Consider the following 18,847-nt stretch of genomic DNA (forward strand, 5'->3'; position numbering starts at 1 on the left):
CTGGTATAGAGGTCTGCTCAGCCCTGCACCTCTGACCAGGTACAGGCCCCAGCAACTAGCAGGGGAGGGAAAGGCTCCTGCTGCCTCATGGCTGTGACCCTGAGCTCCACCCAAATCTCAGGCTCCTAACCTTAACCCTAACCCTGCTGAGAAGGGGCTGTAGCAGGTGGACAGCTCTGCCAGGGCACCCAGCACTGTAGATAAGAGGAAGCACCATGGACAGGGGTGGGGGTGGGGAAGGAAGGCAGGCACAGGAAGTCCCATGGATTTTGTAAACACGAGGATGGCCATGTCTTACAACACCTGTAATGGTTTATACCCTTCAAGCTGTGTTTGCATCCATTGGAATGTAAAGGGGTATTTTAAAGATGAGACAACAGAAGCACAGAGAGGTTAAGAATCTCACTAAAGGTCACACAGTAAGTTAATGAAAGAGTCAAGACTGGAATTCTTGATTCCCAATTATCATTCTTTCCAGCAAGCTCCATGGTCCTAGGGTAATTTCATGTCCCCTCTGGGGTGTGGCCAGCCAATAGGAGTGGGAAGGCGGGGACAGGGACAGGCTTGGCCTGCGATGGGGGGATGGGGAGAAGAGCACAAGCATGCCTTTAGTTCCTCCCCTGACAGGAGAGTCTTGGAGGAGAAAGCACAGAGAGAACAAGTGATAAATAGGGAAGACAGGGATGTGGAGGCTCCCAGCCGCCAGGAGCAGCCCGGGCAGAGGAAACTGGCAGTGACAAATAGCCGTGCTTCGGGCCTGCGCTGACCTTGAGCCCCCTGGGTGGCCTGGCTCCCAGTGGCTCTGGTGTCTGAGGCGTTTCTGGGCAAGGCAGCACTGGGGCTTAGAAGTCCCTTTGAAAGAACAAAGAAATTATGACTATTACCTTCAAAAAGCACATGTATGTGCCAATTCTCTTTTGTATATATGACTTATTTCTAAATAATAAAAATGGGGGGGTGGGAAGGGGGGGTACCATGCAGTTCCACCCGTATACGTGAAGAAAGATCTCGGCTGCTCCTGACAGTGGGATTCTCTGCTGGATTCCAAAGCGGCTCTGCTTCTACTGACACAGAGGAAGTCGAGACCTAGGAAATTCCTACCAGGCAAGGGGAGGCAGGGTTTCCCCCCACACGCCCACCTCCAGCCAACAGAGGACCAGACCTCAGAGCATCAGGCCACAGGAAGAAGAGAAAGGCACCTCCTGGTGTCAGCGCTCTGTGTCCCAGACAGCCCCAGGGGCCTCATTCAGCCTTGCAGCGCTTAGTGGGCCTACTGTGTGCACCGGGTGCCATGCGGGAGGGAGGCCATGCTGCACCCTTTAGAAGCCGGCCACCAGCCGACCCCGCGGGCTGCAGGTCACCTGGTGGCTCAGCTCCTGAAGCCAGCAGCCAGAGCACATCCGTTTTTGCTGGGGGTGGGGAGGGTGAGAACAGGAGCCCTCGAGCCCTCCTGCAAGGTGGGGCTGAAACATATTCACAGCAGATGGTGCTGTCGCCCTCACTCCGGGATTCTCATTCCTAATTATCTGTGCTGTCAGCAAAACAATTAACCCTCAAAGAAAAATTGCACCGTCCACTCCCAACCACATGAAAAGGCAATTTTTTCCAAGGACGAGGGACACTTAGGGCAGCCGCACAGGGAAAGTAGGGCAGCCTTGTGTTGGGTTCCGGATCTCACTCTCCCTGGGTGATTTCGCCACCCTCTAACCCCCAAGGTCGGCCACAGGCATCGCACCGCAGCCCCTCCCGCCTCTGAGCCTGCGTTTCCTTTGCCATAAAAGGAGGGTGTGACTCTGATCCCTGGATCCCTGGGGTACCCTTCAGCCCCACAAGCCCAGCTCTTTTCCTTCGAATTTAAGTTCCTTTAGAGCAGAGACTGAATTTCCATTTGTTCCTTCCTTCATTCACTCATTTATTCATCTGTTCATTCACCCATCCATCCATTCATTCATTCACTCACTTATTCTTCCATCCATCCATCCATCCACCCATCCATCCATCCATTCACTCACTTATTCATCCATCCATCCGTCCATCCATCCATCCATCCATCCATCCATCCATCCATCCATCCTGTTATTGTGTATTTACCATGTTTCTCCCAGGCGGTACAAAGAAAATATTTATTCACCCTTCTTGACTACTACTTGAGCTTTCTTCCTCTGAGATGTGGGGAGAGGAGGGAAGGAGGGGGCAGGAAGATGGGGGTTGCCAGGGGCTTGAGGACTTGACGCTCGCTTGGCATAAGGCTTAGGAGGGAAGTCCTGATGCTGCATTTGGATTCTCTCTGAAGATTCAGCTGCAGGAAGGCAGCCTGCGCTACAGAGAGCTGAATTTGATGAGCAAGCCACTGCGGTCCCCGGGGCAGGCCTGCAGAGGTGGAGAGGTGCGGTATAAGGAGAGCTGAAAGCTCCTAACAGCCACTGTGGGTGGGCGAGTGACAGCACAGGGCTGCACCTCGCAGGTCCTCATGAACTACAGAGGCCTGAGTGAATGGAAGGGCTAAGGCATGACGCCCGTTACCCAGGAGTCTCCTGCTTAAGGCTGGGATCATTTGGTCTCGTCCATCCGTCGTCATGCACTGTCATGGAAAAGAAGGCAGGGTGAGCAAGGAATTGTAGAACCTTCTCTGTCAGAGCCTTCATGATGATGTCACCTGGGGCCAGGTTTTGCAGGTGCCACCTGGAGAAGGTAAAGGGCTGGTGGCTCACAGACGGGGAGAGGTGGAAGAGACCCTGCCACAGGTGGCCCCACCTCCAGGTCGCACCCTGTCTCACTCCACACCACCTCCTAGATTGCCCCTGGAGGACAGGAAAGAACAGGGCACTGTTGCCCCCCCCCACCCCCGCAACTGGGGTGGGGCAGGCAGCTGGGACCGCTCTCCACCACCATTCTTACCAGTTCGAGCCACAGGGCATCTTCCTTGCCTCTCCCTGCCACCCGTCTGGCTACCAGCACTGGCCTCAGTCAGTACCAGGAGCACAGGCTCAGATGCCAGCGCCTCGGTATAAAGGAGTGTGTTTATATTCAAAGTGGGCTGTTGCCCACTCAGAATCTGCCCACTCGAAGGCAGCACATGTGACCGCACCCCCTGCTCAGAGCCCAAGCGGGACAGATGCCAACCTCTGGCTGGAGACATTTCCAAATATGAGCCTGGCACAAGGAGTCAGGTTCCCAGGCCTCCTCTGCCCTGGGAGACCCAGCCAGGATTTCTGAGGCTGCGGGAGGGGGATGGCTGGGGGCAGGCGGGATCGGGAGGCAGCCAGCGGAGACAGCCACCAGCCCCGGATACACCACCTGCACCCCTCCCTGGCCTTCCAGCCTCATTAGGGAAGAGAAAGGATTACCTTGCACCCAGAAAGTCTAATAAATTTCCTGAAACCCTTGGCAGGGTGGACAGGAAAGCCACTGCCTCCTCAAATGTGCATGGATTAAAAATACACAAATGGAATATTTTTTCTTCCCCTCTCCTCAACCCCCTGAAGCCTGGGATGCTTGTTAAAAATAGCCTTGCTGTGCACGGATCCTGCAAGACCCAACGCTGGCAGGAAAATTAAGGAGACATTGAAGACAGCGCTAAGTGGTTACCCCCAGGGAGTGGGCTGGGGACGGCCCGGAGGAGGGCAGGGTTTTCAAGTGTTTCCGGACATACTTCTACGCTGCTTGGATTTTTAACAACAAGCAGACATTATTTTTACTAGTTTGTTTTATGAAACGGAGGTTCATCCATTGCATCCTCCAGCCTAAACTTAAGCCTGAACTTGCACTGACCTAGCAACCCAACATTGCCCGGTGCTGGCTGGCCTGACGGGCCAACAGATAAAAATACAGCCCAGAGTCAGGAAAGGAGCACTGAGTCCAGAGTCTCGGATCTGTAACTAGCTGGCTGTGTGACCTCAGGCAAGTCACTTGAGTTCTCTGGGCTTCAATTTCCTTGCCTTTTAAATGAGGGAGTTGGATGTAATGCTAAACCAGGTACCTTCTGACATCCTAGCATTTCACAGAACATCTGAGACTTGGCTCGTGTTTATCCTTAATGGGCAAGGGGAATGTGTCCAGAAAGACAGAGAGAAATATTGATATGAGAGAAACACATCGATTGGTTGCCTACTGCAGGAGCCCTGACCAGGGCCAAGGCCAGGGAGGAGGCGGCCACCAAGGTACATGCCCTTGACCAGAATTGAACCCGGGACCCTTTGGTCCACAAGCCAACGCTCTATCCACTGAGCCAAATCAGCTAGGGCCAGAGGTGAGGTTTTAAAGCAGGAGGTAAGTAGGAAGAAGAGAAGCTGTTTTGAGGGCAGAGACCAACTCCATACCTTGCTGATGGAGTTTGCAAGGTAGCAAGCACATCCCTCAGTACCCAAAATGCCCTGAGTTCTAATCCTGACTCCAGCTGTTAGTAACAATGTGAACTTAAATAAGAGTTTATCCCTGGTAAAATCGACTTCCTCACTTATAACTGGAATAGGAATACTCCCATCCAAAGGCTACTATAAATATTCTATGTAATAAAATAAAACAGTACCCGGCTTATTGTAGGAGCTTAACATCCTTTTATTCTTTTCTTCCTCCTGTTGGTACCCTACACTGCAGGGTGGTTAAGAGTGTGGGCTCTGGGTTCAGGTTTGTACACCAGCTCCACCACCCATTCGCTGTGACCTTGGGCAGGAACTGAATTTCTCTGTGCCTCGGCTTCTTCATCTATACAGTGGGCGTGATTGTGGTGGTGGTGCTACCCCAGCCCACATTCCTGCCCCTACTAGCCAGCTGGGCTCTCAGTTTTCAATCCTGCATCTTCCACGGATTTGACTTGTCAACCTTCCTTCACAGGCCTCCCCATCCCCACAACCTCTCTAAGGATCCTGGCCCTATTCACCCTGCCCCCTCGCCATTTGGTCTCCACTCGGCAGGTTGTTCGCCTGGCCAGGAGTGTCAATTCTATCCTGGGGCCATGGGGAAGGTGTGTTTCAGGTCAGTGCTTCTCAAGCTTTAATGTGCTTATGGTACAGCTGGCATGGCTCAGTGGTTGAGTGTTGACCTATGAACCAGGAGGTCACAGTTCGATTCTCAGTCAGGGTTCATGCCCAGGTTGCAGGCTGGATCCCCAGTGTGGAAGAAGCAACTGATTAATGATTCTCTCTCATCACTGATGCTTCTATCTCTCTCTCTCCCTCTCCTTTCCTCTCTGAAATCAATTAAAAATATGTATATATTTTTAAAACGTGCTTATGAATTACCTGGGGATCTTGTCCAAATACAGATGTAGATTCTTATTGAGTAGGTCCCACATGGGGTCTAAGATTCTGCATCTCTAACAAGCTCCCAGGGGTGCCCATGCCACTGGTCTGGGACCACCCTTTGATTAGCAAGGCTGTAGAGCAGAGGAAATCCTGGTGTGTGTGTGTGTTTGTGTGTGTGTGTTTCTGCGGGGGGTTGGGGGGGTGTGGATCGGGGGGGCGCGTTTGGACAGGGACAGGGACAAAGCAGGCCAGCTGGCCAAATCATAAGGAGTAGAATTTTCACAGCGATGGCATGATGGGTTCAAGAGACACTGAAGAGGCGAAGTGGGAGAATGTTTTTGAAAAGATGTGATATCACCCAACCAATACAAATAATGTTTATTGAGGTAACACGGCAATCCCATGCATGCTCACCGTCCACTCTGCCAAATGCACGTTTAAGAAACCTGATGGAGGCTACGGCTCAGGGTCACCAAGGCCGTGTCACAGTAAGGTAACCACACTTTACCTTAATTATTTATTTGTCATTTTCTAGATGTTCTTAAAGAAGTTTTATCATTTTTGTAATTTAAAATGTATCTTCTATACATTCTCAGATGCCCACTTCCCCCAACTTGTCCGTTATGCTGTGATACAGAGGTTTGGTACATTTCGAGCGCGAACTGCCATAGTTACAAGAGCTGGAAAATGGTGCCTTAAACCTTCTCAGTCAAACCCATAAATAAAGCAACCCAGATTCTGTTTTCCCTCGAAGCCAAGGGTCCAGCGCTTTGGAAGTCTGGCGCTATCACCTGTCACTATAGCAACAAGGAGACCCTGGTAACCCCGAGCTTGTGGTTATTAAGAGTAGAAATGGGAAGTCTGTGGTAGATGTTCAGGAAAAAGCTGCCGCAGGTTTGCACTGGACGGGCCGGGGTTGGAGCCCTCTCCGCCTCTCTCGCAGGAAATAGAAAGCAAGAATCCGACTCCAGGAGCTGGCTCCCACGAAGGTACAAGGAGTGCTCGTCATTTTCTTCTTTGTTTCCCACTTCAGGGCCGTAAGCTGCCTTTCAAACCCGTTCCTGACATGTCTGAAGGGGGGCTGTTCTAGAATAGGTATCAAAGCTTCTGTCCATGGGGTGGATGCCTGGGGTTCGCTGATATAGCGATAGGCTCACACCCTGTCCAACTCCCTGCCCCCAGACCGCCCTGTGCACCTCGGGTCAGCTCTTCTGGCTCACCAGCACCACCCTCCCATTCACTGGGCCCCATCCCATTCTGCACAGTGTCTCTGCAACTTGTCCTTGGGCAGATGTCTGAGGCCCCCAATCTCCCATCCACCCCTTGGCTCTGACCTCTAGGAGGCCGGAGGGGGTCCCAGCCCCAGTCTGGCTGCTCCTGCCCGAGGTACCATGTCCGAACCCAGCCCCTGAATCCATTTTGCACGCTAGTGAATCAAGTTCAAAGCCCCATTCTGCCACCATCTGGCTCTAGAACCTTGGGCAAAGCACTTCAAATCTCTGAGCCTCGATTGCATCATCTATAAAGAGTTTTCAGTGGGTGTACGGAATCGCATGGTCTCTTCCAGCCTTAACACTCTATGGTGCCATCAGGAACAGCCTTTATCTAGCCGTACACATGAGTTATTTCACTAACGAGGATTTTCTAGATGACTGAAATTGTCCTTCCAGCAACAAAATGTGTTTTGTTTCAACCCTACTGCACAACATATTTCTTTAATGTTCATATACTTCTCTTCCTCTTGGGGCAAGGAATATAAAACCTAAAATTTGTTTGTGCACGTCTCTCCCCAGCTTTGTTACACACACACACACACACCAGTTCAAAAACACCTGTCCCAGCTTTGCTCCTTGCGAGGCTGAGGTGCTAACCATAATGCAACCTGTCTTGGCGGCCCTCTGACACCTCTGCCAGGCTCAGCTGTGCGGGCGATTGGTCCCTGCCATTCGGGTCTCTCTCCTCTTCCACCTGCCGCTTCCCACAGTGAGGCGCCCTAGTGTGCCTGCCTGGGTGTGCCTGCCCACGGGAGCTCCCCCTGCTTCCAACGTGCGACTCGGAATACTCCCAGGCCAAGCCACACTGGGACTCTGAGCAGGGTCAATGGCAGAGGTGTCCTTAGGAACGAGGAGCACGGTTTCAGCCATGCTCAGAGGTACGTCTCCCTCCCGCTGACAGCTCTGTGCTGGGTAAGAGAGGCCATGGCAGGCCGACCTCCGGATGCGCGCAGTCCCTGCCTTGAGCCCTCACCGGAACGGGCACTTATCTCTGCCTCACTGGCTGTGGGGTTTAGAGAGTGTGAGAGCTGCGGACATCAGCACACGGGCGGACTAGAGGTAAGCTCAGGCTTAGAATCCAACCCAACCCCATACATTCCTGCTGTCGAAAGGAGTGTTCTGCAAACTGACCCCCAGTTTCAATATGCCCTTGCCTGCTTCTTCCCCTAAGAGTTGCCCCGATTCCCAATCCGGCGCTCTTCTCCCTGCTCTCCCCAGGAAGCCACCAGAGGCACCAGGCCTGATGCAGGCTCACCCCAGACCAGACACACGTGGCAGAGCAATCCATGTGCCCACAAGGCAGTCCAGAGCCTCCGCCCTCTGCCTCTGCCCCGCCATCCCAGGTGGGAGCCAGCGGCCACCAACAAGCGCCTCCTGTCCCCTCTGCACACGGAGCTTCTGGGGGCCTCTTCTCCTACCTGACCCAGTCGTCTCTGCTTTATCGCCGACCCCCACGTCCTTGGACACACATGAACTCCCTGTTCCATGCGTGACGGGGCCCACCGCATCACTAATTCCCTGCAGGACGCCAGCAGGGGCCTGGAGGTTGTGGTCAGAAAGGAGGACTTTGGGGTTTGCAAGCGGGAGGGGGCAGTTCTGAAAGAAGGGCTTTATGACAAGGCCAGGCTGCCAACTCCAGGAGGGGGAGCTTCCAGGGATGAAACAGGAAAGAAAGGCACTTTGAGACCAAGGTGGGAGATGGTTTGCAAAATGCTGAGGTCGGCAAGAAAAAAGGGCAGGAAATGGGGCAGAGGAGGCCTGGCAGACCCGTGGGAGGCTGCTGAGGAAAGAGGCGAGTGATGGATACACAGCTGGGGAAGGGGGCTGCGGAGGCCCGGAGGGCTTATGATGTGACGGCGGGTTTAGCATCATGCTTGACGAACGGACTGGACCCAAGATTCCACCCAGAGGGGTTCCAGGAAGGGGCTCTGCAAACCCACATCCCTGCTGGGTCTGGCAGCAAAGAAATGAACCAAGAGAGTGGCATGAACCTTGCGAAAGCATAACGACCACCGAGAGCCAGGCGTTTCCCACAGGTAGGTCAGCCGGTCGTCACAGCCACCCCTGCCCTGAGCGCACCTGTTTCTGCTTTGTGTCCAGTTTACCAGAAGCAGGGTTTTTAACCGTCAGAGCTGACGTCACCACAAGGGCCAGGCCAGAACACCAGCTGGGGTTCAGAATTCAACCCCAACTCAGCACATCCCTGCCGTCAGCCCAGCCCTGGGTCCAGCTCCCACTTTCACAGATGAACAAACTGAGACTAAGGAAGAGTAAGCACCCAAGGTCTCCCAGCTCATAAATGAGGAGTGTGGATTCAAACCCGGGCCCCTGACTCCCAGGAATGCCCCTGGACACCGCGCTTCCCTGCAGCCCTATGCTCCTCTCCCGGGCCCAGGACAGTGGCTGCGGCTGCTTTGTTCCAGGGGACCCTGCTGTGTCCCTGCATGAAAACGCTTGAGGCAGAGCCGATGCCGGCAGATCACTCCCTCAGGTAGGGCCAGTGTCCAAGAGTTACGCAGCACGTACACATGTCACCTGGCTGTGCACGCTGCCACCGCTGCCGACACACACAGTGCATTTGGCCAAGAGAGGAAGCCTCAAGAGATGGCTCAGAGGACATGGGAAGCTGAGGGTGGGAGGGCAGAGCAGATAGGAAGCAGGAGGGGGCAGTTGGGGCTGATGGGCAGGTGGTACGACATGAGAAGCACCTATTAGCAGCTTGGTGGTCCTTCTAACCAAAGAGTGGCAGCATCCAGGCCATACATGACAGGGGAGAGAGGACTAGTAGAGGAATTCATTTCCCCTTCACTTCCCCTTCATTTCCCCTTCATCTCCTATATAAAATGGCCATGGAGAAAGAAGATGGCAGAGGAGAACAAGGGTATGTTTTCTCTTTACCTCGGGCTCAAAGACCAAGTCTCTATTTTTTTTTTGTTTGTTTGTTTGTTTCTTGCATCCTTCCTAATGCTCACCTGGCACCACCCAGTGCAAACTACAGGAGCTGCATAGGTGCTTCCACTCAGCGGGTATCAGAGTCTCTATGACGTTAGGTCTGTCGAAATGATGGGTGGATAACAAATAATACAACAGACCCTACAGGAGGGAGTGTGTGGTCTCATGAGGAGAGCAGGTGGCACACACACCTCCCGAAGCAGAAACCGGAGGCACCCGCCCTGGAGTGGTACTGAAATGAACAGTGCCCACGCTGAGTGCTTCAGGAGGAAAGTTTAGGGTAGAACCACGCTTCTCAACAGGTGGTGAAGGGATTCAAGGCTGACTGACCACAAGCAGGGAATGAGGGAAAGTCCAGTCCGTCAGGGCCCAAGATGGCAAAGGACCTAAACAGGCCACACTCAACAGGCGATGGGGTGGGGGGCAGAGGGACACAGTGCATGCATCCTGGGGGCCAGGCGAGGAGGGATACTGCACAACTTGCCACGAAGCCCGCCTAGGGCAGGGGCCATGGGTTTGGGTGTGTGTGGTCTCTGCACATTGCACAGTGCCTGGCCATACTGGGCTTCCCAAAAGTCCTTCAGGAAAGTAAGCAGGGTTCACAGCATTTATTCTGCACTGCACAGCCCTGCAGTGAAACTCGGGGTGTTTCCTCTGTGCCTGTGCTGTGAGCTCCCCTCTAACTGAACCGTGAGCTTCTTCCAAAAACTGTTTTCTTTCTTTATTGTTGGGCATATTCGTTTTCTATGACTGCTGTAACAAATCGCCACAAACTTCATGCCTTAAACAGCACACCAGTTTATTATCTCAGTGCTCTTCAGGTTCTAAGTCCAACACAGGTGCCGGCCAGGAGATTCCAGGGAGAATCCGTCCCTCACCTTTTCAAGCTTTGAGGCTGCCCGCATTCCTTGGCTTGTGGATTCTTCCCTCCACCTTCGAAGCCAACAACACAGCATCTCTCTGGCTGTTCTTGCACGGTCCTGTCTCCCTCTCTGGCCACAGCCAGGAAAGGTTCTCTGCGGTTGAGGACTCCTGTGATTCCACCCCCCGCCCCCCCCGACCTGCTACTCCAGGATCCTCTCCCCATCTCAAGGCCTATAACCTTAATCGCATCTGCAAAGCCCCTTGTAAAGCAACATATTTACAGGTTCTGGGATTAGGGCATGGGCGTCTTTGGGGGGACATTATTCTGCCTACCACAAATAGGAAATATATTGACACTGTTCAAAATTCAAATGGCACAAAAGGGTATAGAATCAAGACTTTCCCTCCCATCCCTGTCATCTGTCCCTCTCAGTTCCCCTCCAGTTCCCCTCCCTCTTCGTATGTCTTTGTGTTTCTCTCCCGCAAGACTTTATATTTATATAAATAAAGAGCAATATGTGTTCTTTTTACCCTGTTTTACACAGTAGCACCATGCCACAACATGGTGATGTACTTGCTTTTATGACAATACTTTTGAGATCATCCCAGATCAATATTATAAAAGCATCCTTGGTCTTTTTTATGACTGTGTACTATTCTACTGTGTGACTGTACTATATTTGGTTAATCTAGTCTCCCACTAATAAACATTTGTAGTTTCAAATATTTGCTCTTATAAACATCACTGCAATGAACAACCTTATCCATATGTCCTTTCCTATACGTGCTGGAATCTGTAGGATAAATTCATAGAAGCAGACTCCTGAGTCAAAGGATTTGTGCATTAAAATTTCACAGCCACTGTTGAATTGCCCCCCATAGAGTTCAATCAATTCACACACACACTTTCTCCTCCAACCCTGGGCGGGCGTGACATGTACGCTCGCGTTGGCAGGGAAGCCGCGGCTCACGTTTCCTCCGTGTCCCCATGGTAATCATTCCAGGGACAGATTCAGAAAGCCCTTGGGAGTCACCACTGCTCACAATTCCCGGACTCCCGTTGGTGATGGGGGCAGGGACTGGAAAGGATGAAGGCAGCAGCCAGCAAAGGAGAGGCACAAGTTCAAAACCTTTTAAAGAACAGTGGCCTTGTGCACCTCAACCAGCCAAACCGCTCCTCCCACATGGCCATCCCTCAGGGTTGGGAACCAACGGGTTTCCCAGTGGGGAGAGCATATTACCACCGACCAAAGGGGGGTCCTCAGTGCTGACCTGCTCCGAAAGGAGATTACACGTGATTTGGGGTTTCCAAAGTCCCAGCTGCACCTGTGCTAAGAAAGAACCGTGTTCTTGCTCTTAATCCTTTCCTGGCGGACATGTTGCTTCAAACTGAATGAACCTTTTATGTGCGGAAGTCAATCGCGATCTAAAGGATAAGTTGGATCACTTATTCTGGAAGACATGAAACCTTGATCAGAGTGATTGATTAAGATTTCCTAGCAGCAGTTGTGGGGCCTGGGGAGCCCAAAAAGTGCCCATTCCCCCCACTGGTATGGCCTGGCCCCACCTCGGCAACAGAGTAAACTCGGGTTGGGCCTAGGACCCAGGACCCAGAATCCTAGCCACTGGGAGATTTCGCTCTCGCAGAGCATGGAGGAGGCTGGGAGGACAGACTCCTGAGGGCCCTGGCAGGCCAGAAGGCGCCATGCCCCTGCCCAGCCCCCTTTCTCATTCTATTTGACCTTCTGTGTTCAGCTCCAGGGTCCTCTCTCCCAGGAAGCCACAGGCCAGGATTCGGTAGGCGCCTCTCATTTTCCTAGAGCAGGGGTGGGCAACCTTTTTGTGAGTGTGCGCCAAAACCAGCAAAATCTCTGGCTCAAAATTCTTCTGCGTGCCAACCCTAATTTTTTGAGAACACGTTATGCCTACTTGATATCTCTTAAGGTGTACGTATGTGAAGAATCTTGAAGAAAAAATAAAATTCATTCGAGCAACAAAAACACAGTATATGATGATGAAAAATACATTTTTTTAATGTATACATGTTATGTAAAATTATTTACTTACCTAAGATGCACCTATACTGAATTTATCTGAAAAATAAAAAAGTTGATAGTAAAAAAAAATTGTAAATGGAAGATTATAAGAGAGGGCTTCACGTGCCAGCAAAAGTTACTGGTGTGCCATGTTTGGCACACATGCCAGGGGTTGCCCACCCCTGTCCTAGAGCATCTTTGACCCTGAAATGTGACCTGTCCAATCCACCTGACTTGGCATCCACTGGACTATGCGCCTTCCGAAGGCACAATACTTGCTGCCCACTAAATGCTCAATAAATGCTTGATGAGGGAATGACACTGAGTCCCAGAAGCAATCAGAATGGCCACCTGCCCTAACGGTGCCACCCTCCAACCTAGGCAAATGATCGTAGCCCTACTGGGCGCCAACCACTGTGTTAGGCCCTGTGGGCATCGAAAGAATTCCAATGGGGCTTCTTGTCCTAAAATGCCGCCATGGCCCCCAAGGCCATTGTTTGAGCCACTCTTTTTAGTGGAAGCATCACCTCCAGGAAGTTCTGTCCCCAAGAGAAGTCACACTGCCACTCAGTGGTCCTCTTTAGCAGTTCAGCCAGTGAGGGGTGGGGCACAGGAGTGGGGGTTAGATCTAGGCCCAGGATACTGCTAGGGGTGAGGGGAAGACATCAGTGGGCATCCCATGCGCAGTCTGGGAGCATCAAGCACCAGGCATGAACAGGTGCCTTGGAGGGTGTCAGGGTAAAAGTTGGACTTTAGAGAAGAACAGAAGTGACCAAAGTTAAAACACACGTGTTGTACAAGCAGGTGAGCAAAGTGATACCAGGCTCAGAGGTGAGCCAAAAAGCTGTTCTCACTGTGTCGGAGGGCCGGGCCCAGGCCTACCTCACCCCTGGCTTTCAGGGGATCCTGGGCAAGCCATCAGCCTTAGACACCTTATACCAGAGTCATATTATCAACTGCTATACATTAAGTAAGAGACTAAGTGAGAAAGCTCTCGGAACCCTGGAAGCAATATAGAAACAGAAGCTGTTATAATAATAATTTGTTGTTTTTGTCATGTGTTGCAGTCTGCCTGGAGCTTCTGATCCAGTACCTCCTGGTCCTCAAAGCAACACTAGGAGACAGGTAAGGATAGTCAGACCCAATTTACAGATGTAAAAGCTGCGGTGCACCTAGTTCCAGTGCAGAATCACATCGATATCAAGGGAGTGAGCTGAGAGCAGTATCCAGGTCTTCTAACTCCAAATGAAGTATTCCTTATGCCACCCCCACGATGCTCCAGCATTGCTTAGAACCTTAGCCTCTATCCGTGCCAAAAGCCCTCCTCCTCTTCAATCCTGTCACTTTCCCCAAATCTATTGATTGTTGAGTGAGCTTTCAAGGTTCTTTGTAACCAGCAGTGTGGGGGCGGGAGGAGTAGGTGGGCAGAACATCCTTATGCAGCTGCAGGCTGGGATCAGCCCCTGACCCACTGTGGGACTGTGAGACCGTCTCTGTCCCCCCATTTCCTCTAATTCTATGTATCTTTGATGATGAAACCACATAATGTCCCTAATCTAGGCGGCTTCAGGAAAGTGCACTCAGGGCATTCCTCAAAGGCCCTTGGTCCTTTTGTGACGACACGGAGAGCAGGGCAGAGCTGCCTTCACTGAGAGGCACCTACCAGGTTCTGTCACGTCACTCAGGGCACGTCTTCTCAGCTATCTCATAGCAGCATCAGGGCAGTGTTAGTACAGATGAGGAGCAGATGCTTGCATGGCCTGCCCACAGCCATCATACAGCCTGGAAGTGGTTGGGTCCAGAGGGCCATCTCTGCATTTTCCATGGGGGCAGTGTCAGGCCTCTTATCACCACCACCTCCCCCAAAAAGGCTTTATCTCCACTCCAAGCCGCCTCCTGGGCCTTCCAAAGTTTCCTCTTTCCGTAAATTATGTGACACAAAAGACATTCAAGTGGGAGCAGAAATCAGCTTCCAGTTTCTCATTCTATGAAAGCATCATCTCACGGTGAGACTGCCCGGGAATATACCTATCAAATTCACACCTGTGGGCAAAACTGCATCCATCTACAGGACCCATGTAAACAGGTGTGGTAGGCTGATATGACCAATCTCAACATGAACACAATTAATGGCTTAGCTCATTACAGCTTCCTGTTGGAACTTTATGTTCTCACGTACAGACCATCTGATATGGAAAACCTTGACTTGGAAACAGGAAAATAAGGAGGTGATTAATCACCTGGCAAAAGGACTCATCTGGTATCTCCTTGTCAACACATCATCCCCAAATAAAATTAGAACAGAGTTTCCCTTCCTACTCCGTTTGCGCAGCATATGTATCTAATGGACTCGGGAACATGACTGGAGAGACACGGCTATTTCCTGCTTCCTGACGGCAAATCTAGCACCAATTCCGGCCCATGGAGCCTGTTAAGCAGGAGAGGAGAAGGCTGGGATGTCAGGGTCTGAAACGTAGCAGTACACTCCCCTCAATGTTCTGAAGAAAGGAAGGAAGATGAGGAATGGGGACAAAGAAACGGGGCTGAGCTATTGTGAGCCGGCCAAGCACACTGATGCCCTCCTATGCCATCGGCACCCAGGCCCCCTGGCCTAACCCACCCCAAGAACAACCTTGCTGACCAGGTCTCCGAGGGCTTTCCTGACACCCACTCTGTCTTGTACTCCTCTGACAGGGAGCTCGGTGATCCACCTCTATCACACCTGGTCTTCCCTCCTCTGTCTCCAGGTTCACCCAAGCTTCCCTGGCCTTGGTGCCCTGCCCACTGGTCCTTGGAGAAGAGGACTGGCATGGAAACCTCCTCTGAAGTGGCCCAGCATAGCATGCCAAGGTTAGTGACTTTCTTCTTGGGCCTTTCTGGTTCATAACACAAGCCCCTTGGAGAGGGTAATGTTGAGAACAAAAGGATATCATCTTCAGTAGTGACATTTCAAGGACTGTGGGGGAGAAACAGGGTGGTGAGAGGAGAGGGGAACAACAGAGAAGTCTCATGGAGCCTTGAAATCGTGTCACAAACAGGCTGCGAGCTACTACTGAAAATCTGTTTTTCAAACCTTAAAAGAGTCGATTTCCAGATGTCTGCTTTGGGCAGCCAAACTGTTGTTGATTTGTTCCCAGTTCACTATGTAATGAAGTCTGAACTCCTCACCCAAGCATGTCAGGCCTGCAACGGACCACCCTCTATAAAGCCTTCTCTCCTTCCTGCCCCTGCTAGGAGCGCCACCGGGCGCTGGCTTCCGCGCTATGCCCCGGCCTCCTCTGGGCTTTCTGCTCTGTCCCCTGCACACGGCCCAGCCCAGGGCCCTCTCACTCACCAGAGCCACTGCACTGCACAATTCCAGGGGGTGCCACGCCCATTGCAGGCCAGATGCGTGCAGCTCATGGCGCACTAACCCAGGTCTGCCACCCCACCGCCCTCTGCTCCAGGAGCCCCCCGGCACACCCTCTCCCCAGATTCCCTGGTGCTTCACATCTTCAGCTCATGCCAGGACCTTGACACTCACTGCCTCACAGTCCCTCGACTGGGTGGGTGGGAGTAGGTCCCGGTTAGAGTAGAAGTGCCCTGGGGGCAGTGACTGGGTCCGAGTCTATAGAAATCACTGGTATTCAAAGTGTGGTCCTGGGACCAGCAGCAGCACCCTGCCATCTGTGAGAAACACAGTCTTGGCTCCCTCACCCCAACCTTTTGAATCAGATGCTCTGGAGGTGGACCCAGCACCCTTGTTAGCAAGTGGAGGAAGTTTGAGGACCTCTAGGATATAGGCTCCTCCGTGTACCCTGCTGGGTTTGCTGAATTGATTCGCAGGGTTTTCCACCTGGGAAAGGAGCTGGCCCAGCTGAGGCTGTCCATTCCATTGGTCTGTCATGAGGACCCAGCTCCCACGTTTGCTCTAAAGCAGGGGTCCTCAAACTTTTTAAACAGGGGGCCAGTTCACTGTCCCTCAGACCGTTGGAGTTTTTTTTAAAAAAAAAAAACTATGAACAAATTCCTATGCACACTGCACATATCTTATTTTGAAGTAAAAAAACAAAACGGGAACAAATACAATATTTGTATTTGCCTGTGGCCCGCGGGCCGTAGTTTGAGGACCCCTGCTCTAAAGAATCAGAGTGAATTTCCCCGACAGCCTTCCCAGCAGCCTGGTGTCATAACATCAAGGCGGAACATGAAGCTCGGAGCAGCCAGCCTGCCTGCCGTTCTCCTCCAAAGGAAGCAAAGCTTGTTCCACAACCTCCCCCTGGTCCTGGGAACTCGGTAGGTAAGTCATCCATCAACCAATAGCATTTAACAACGTCCCTGTCTCCCTTCCAGTGACCTGCCCCAGTGCGGTGGGTGCTGTTCTGTCAGAGCTGGGCACCTCGAGGGGCCTTCTCTAAATCCCCCACACCTTTCCCAGCCTGCCCAGGCCAAACCCCCAACATCCCAGCTCCTGGGGCAAAACTGGGGTGGGGAGAGGAGGCCAGACAAGAAATAAAGAACCAGGTGGCCTGCCCTGCCCCAGACTCACTCAATCAGAATCTCTAGGAGGGACCTGGGAGCCCCCGAGTCTCCCTGGTCATTCTCATCATCAGGCCACCAAAAAACGCCCAACGAGCCCACCCTCCTTTATCTAACAGCTGGGGAAATGGAGGCCCCTGGGCAGCAACTTGGCATTCCCTGACCAGCCCAGACCACAGAGCAGCCTCTCCACCCTCTCAGCCCCCACAGTACACACAGTTTCTAACGCACGGTGCCCTACACCACACTTCTAAACACTCTGCCTGCTCAGTTCTTCCTCCTGCCTTGATCTGCAAGGGTCTAGTGGCAGGGCCAGGCCTTAGTTATGAGCCACCCTCCCACCCCTCTGCCATGGTACTGTGCTCAGTTCTGGGCACAAGGGAGCTTCAATAACCCCACCCCCGCCCCATGGCCCACACTCTTCATTAGCCGTATGCGCTGAGATGAAACTACAAATTGTCAATTTGAAATGCACTGGGAGATGTGTGAGTGGGGCGGGGAGGGAACATACATTCTGATGGAAGCAACAGCCACTGCAGAACAGGTAAAGAAGGTCAGGAGGGAGGCCAGCAGTGGGGGAGAAGCTGGGTGGAGGGTGGAAGGGGCCAAAGGACAAAGGACTTTCTCCTTAATTCTGCTCAGACCAAAGCCTGGAAAAACACAGCTGGGAAATAGGACACAGCTCACACTCTCTCACCTCTGGCTCTCAAGAGCCCTAATGCGGACACATAAGAAAAGGTGACAATGAAACAGAGACAACGGAAAGCTCCAAGGAGAACACAAGCCTGTCGGTCTCTGTCTCACAGGGCGCCGTGCGGTGCAGGGCACAGGGCAGGGACGGTGCAGGGCACAGGACGGGCTTCGCCGTGGCACAGAAGGTGACTGCCGAGATGAGGAGCCTGCAGTGGGCTCCAGGACGTTCTCACTGGCATTCAAAACATCCCACAAAAGGGATTTCATGCTCATGGTACATACCCACCAACACTCCAACCTTTTCATTTTCATGTTTGCTTTACACAAATGGCACATAGTTGGCCATTATGTTACACAGCACAATTTCCATGCCAGTCAGGATAGGCTAGGTTAGGCTACAGCAACAACAACCAACCACTGTGCCTGTTGCAGTCACTCAGGGCTTCAGGCCTAGGCAGTAGACACTACCTTCAATGTTGCCGACTGTCCTGCCAGCTCAGGAGGCCCTCCCACTGGTGATCAAATGCTCTGACTGGAAGTGAAGCCCGAATGACACTCACAACCTACTAACCAGACTCGTCTCGTGGCCCCACCCCACAACAAGGGGTACAGGAAGGACAGGCCTGCCAAGAGCCAGCAGACAGAGAGCTAATGACCACAGGACCCACAAATGCACAAGCACAGCCACCAGAGCTGGTGCAGATGTTTCTCCAACAGAGTTCATCCCCTCCTCCCCAGTGAGGAACCAAACTTTCTCCTCCTATTTGTCATTTTCACCCAAGATGAAGGAGAGCTTTCAGAGCAGGTTTAGAAAGAGAAAACCATGAAGACAGTCAAGATACGATTTTCAAAGACGATGGCAGGGGACTTATTACAATATATAACTGTACAGTCTTACAATATACAACATTCAGTATGAGTTGGAACTGCACGGGTCCACTTACACACAATTTTTTTTTAAATCCTGATCTGAGGATATTTTTTTCCATAGATTTCTAGAGAGAGAAAGTAGAAGGGAGGAAGGAGTAGGAGAGAGGGAGAAACATCAGTGTGAAAGAGACACATTGATTGGTTGTCTCCCACACATGCTCCTACCAGAGCTAGAGACCTGCAACTGAGGTACGTGCTCTTAACCAGGAATGGAACCCAAGACTCTTCAGTCCACAGGCCAACACTCTGACCACTGAGAAAAACCAGACAGGCTACATGCAATTTTTAAAATATAAATATAAATATATATATATATATATATATATATATATATATA

At 51.9% G+C, this 18,847-nt stretch overlaps 1 protein-coding gene across 1 annotated transcript in view; it reads right to left on the reverse strand.

The window, feature by feature from the left end:
• The window catches only part of ZBTB7C (zinc finger and BTB domain containing 7C), a 281,771-nt gene that overhangs the window by 215,336 nt on the left and 47,588 nt on the right, over positions 1-18,847 (reverse strand). The gene's annotated exons all lie outside the window — the stretch shown is intronic.

The sequence above is a fragment of the Myotis yumanensis genome, unplaced genomic scaffold (assembly GCF_028538775.1).
Source record: "Myotis yumanensis isolate MYYU_CA2020_CCGP unplaced genomic scaffold, mMyoYum1.0.hap1 SCAF_7, whole genome shotgun sequence".
In the NCBI taxonomy this organism is placed as follows: Eukaryota; Metazoa; Chordata; class Mammalia; order Chiroptera; family Vespertilionidae; genus Myotis; species Myotis yumanensis.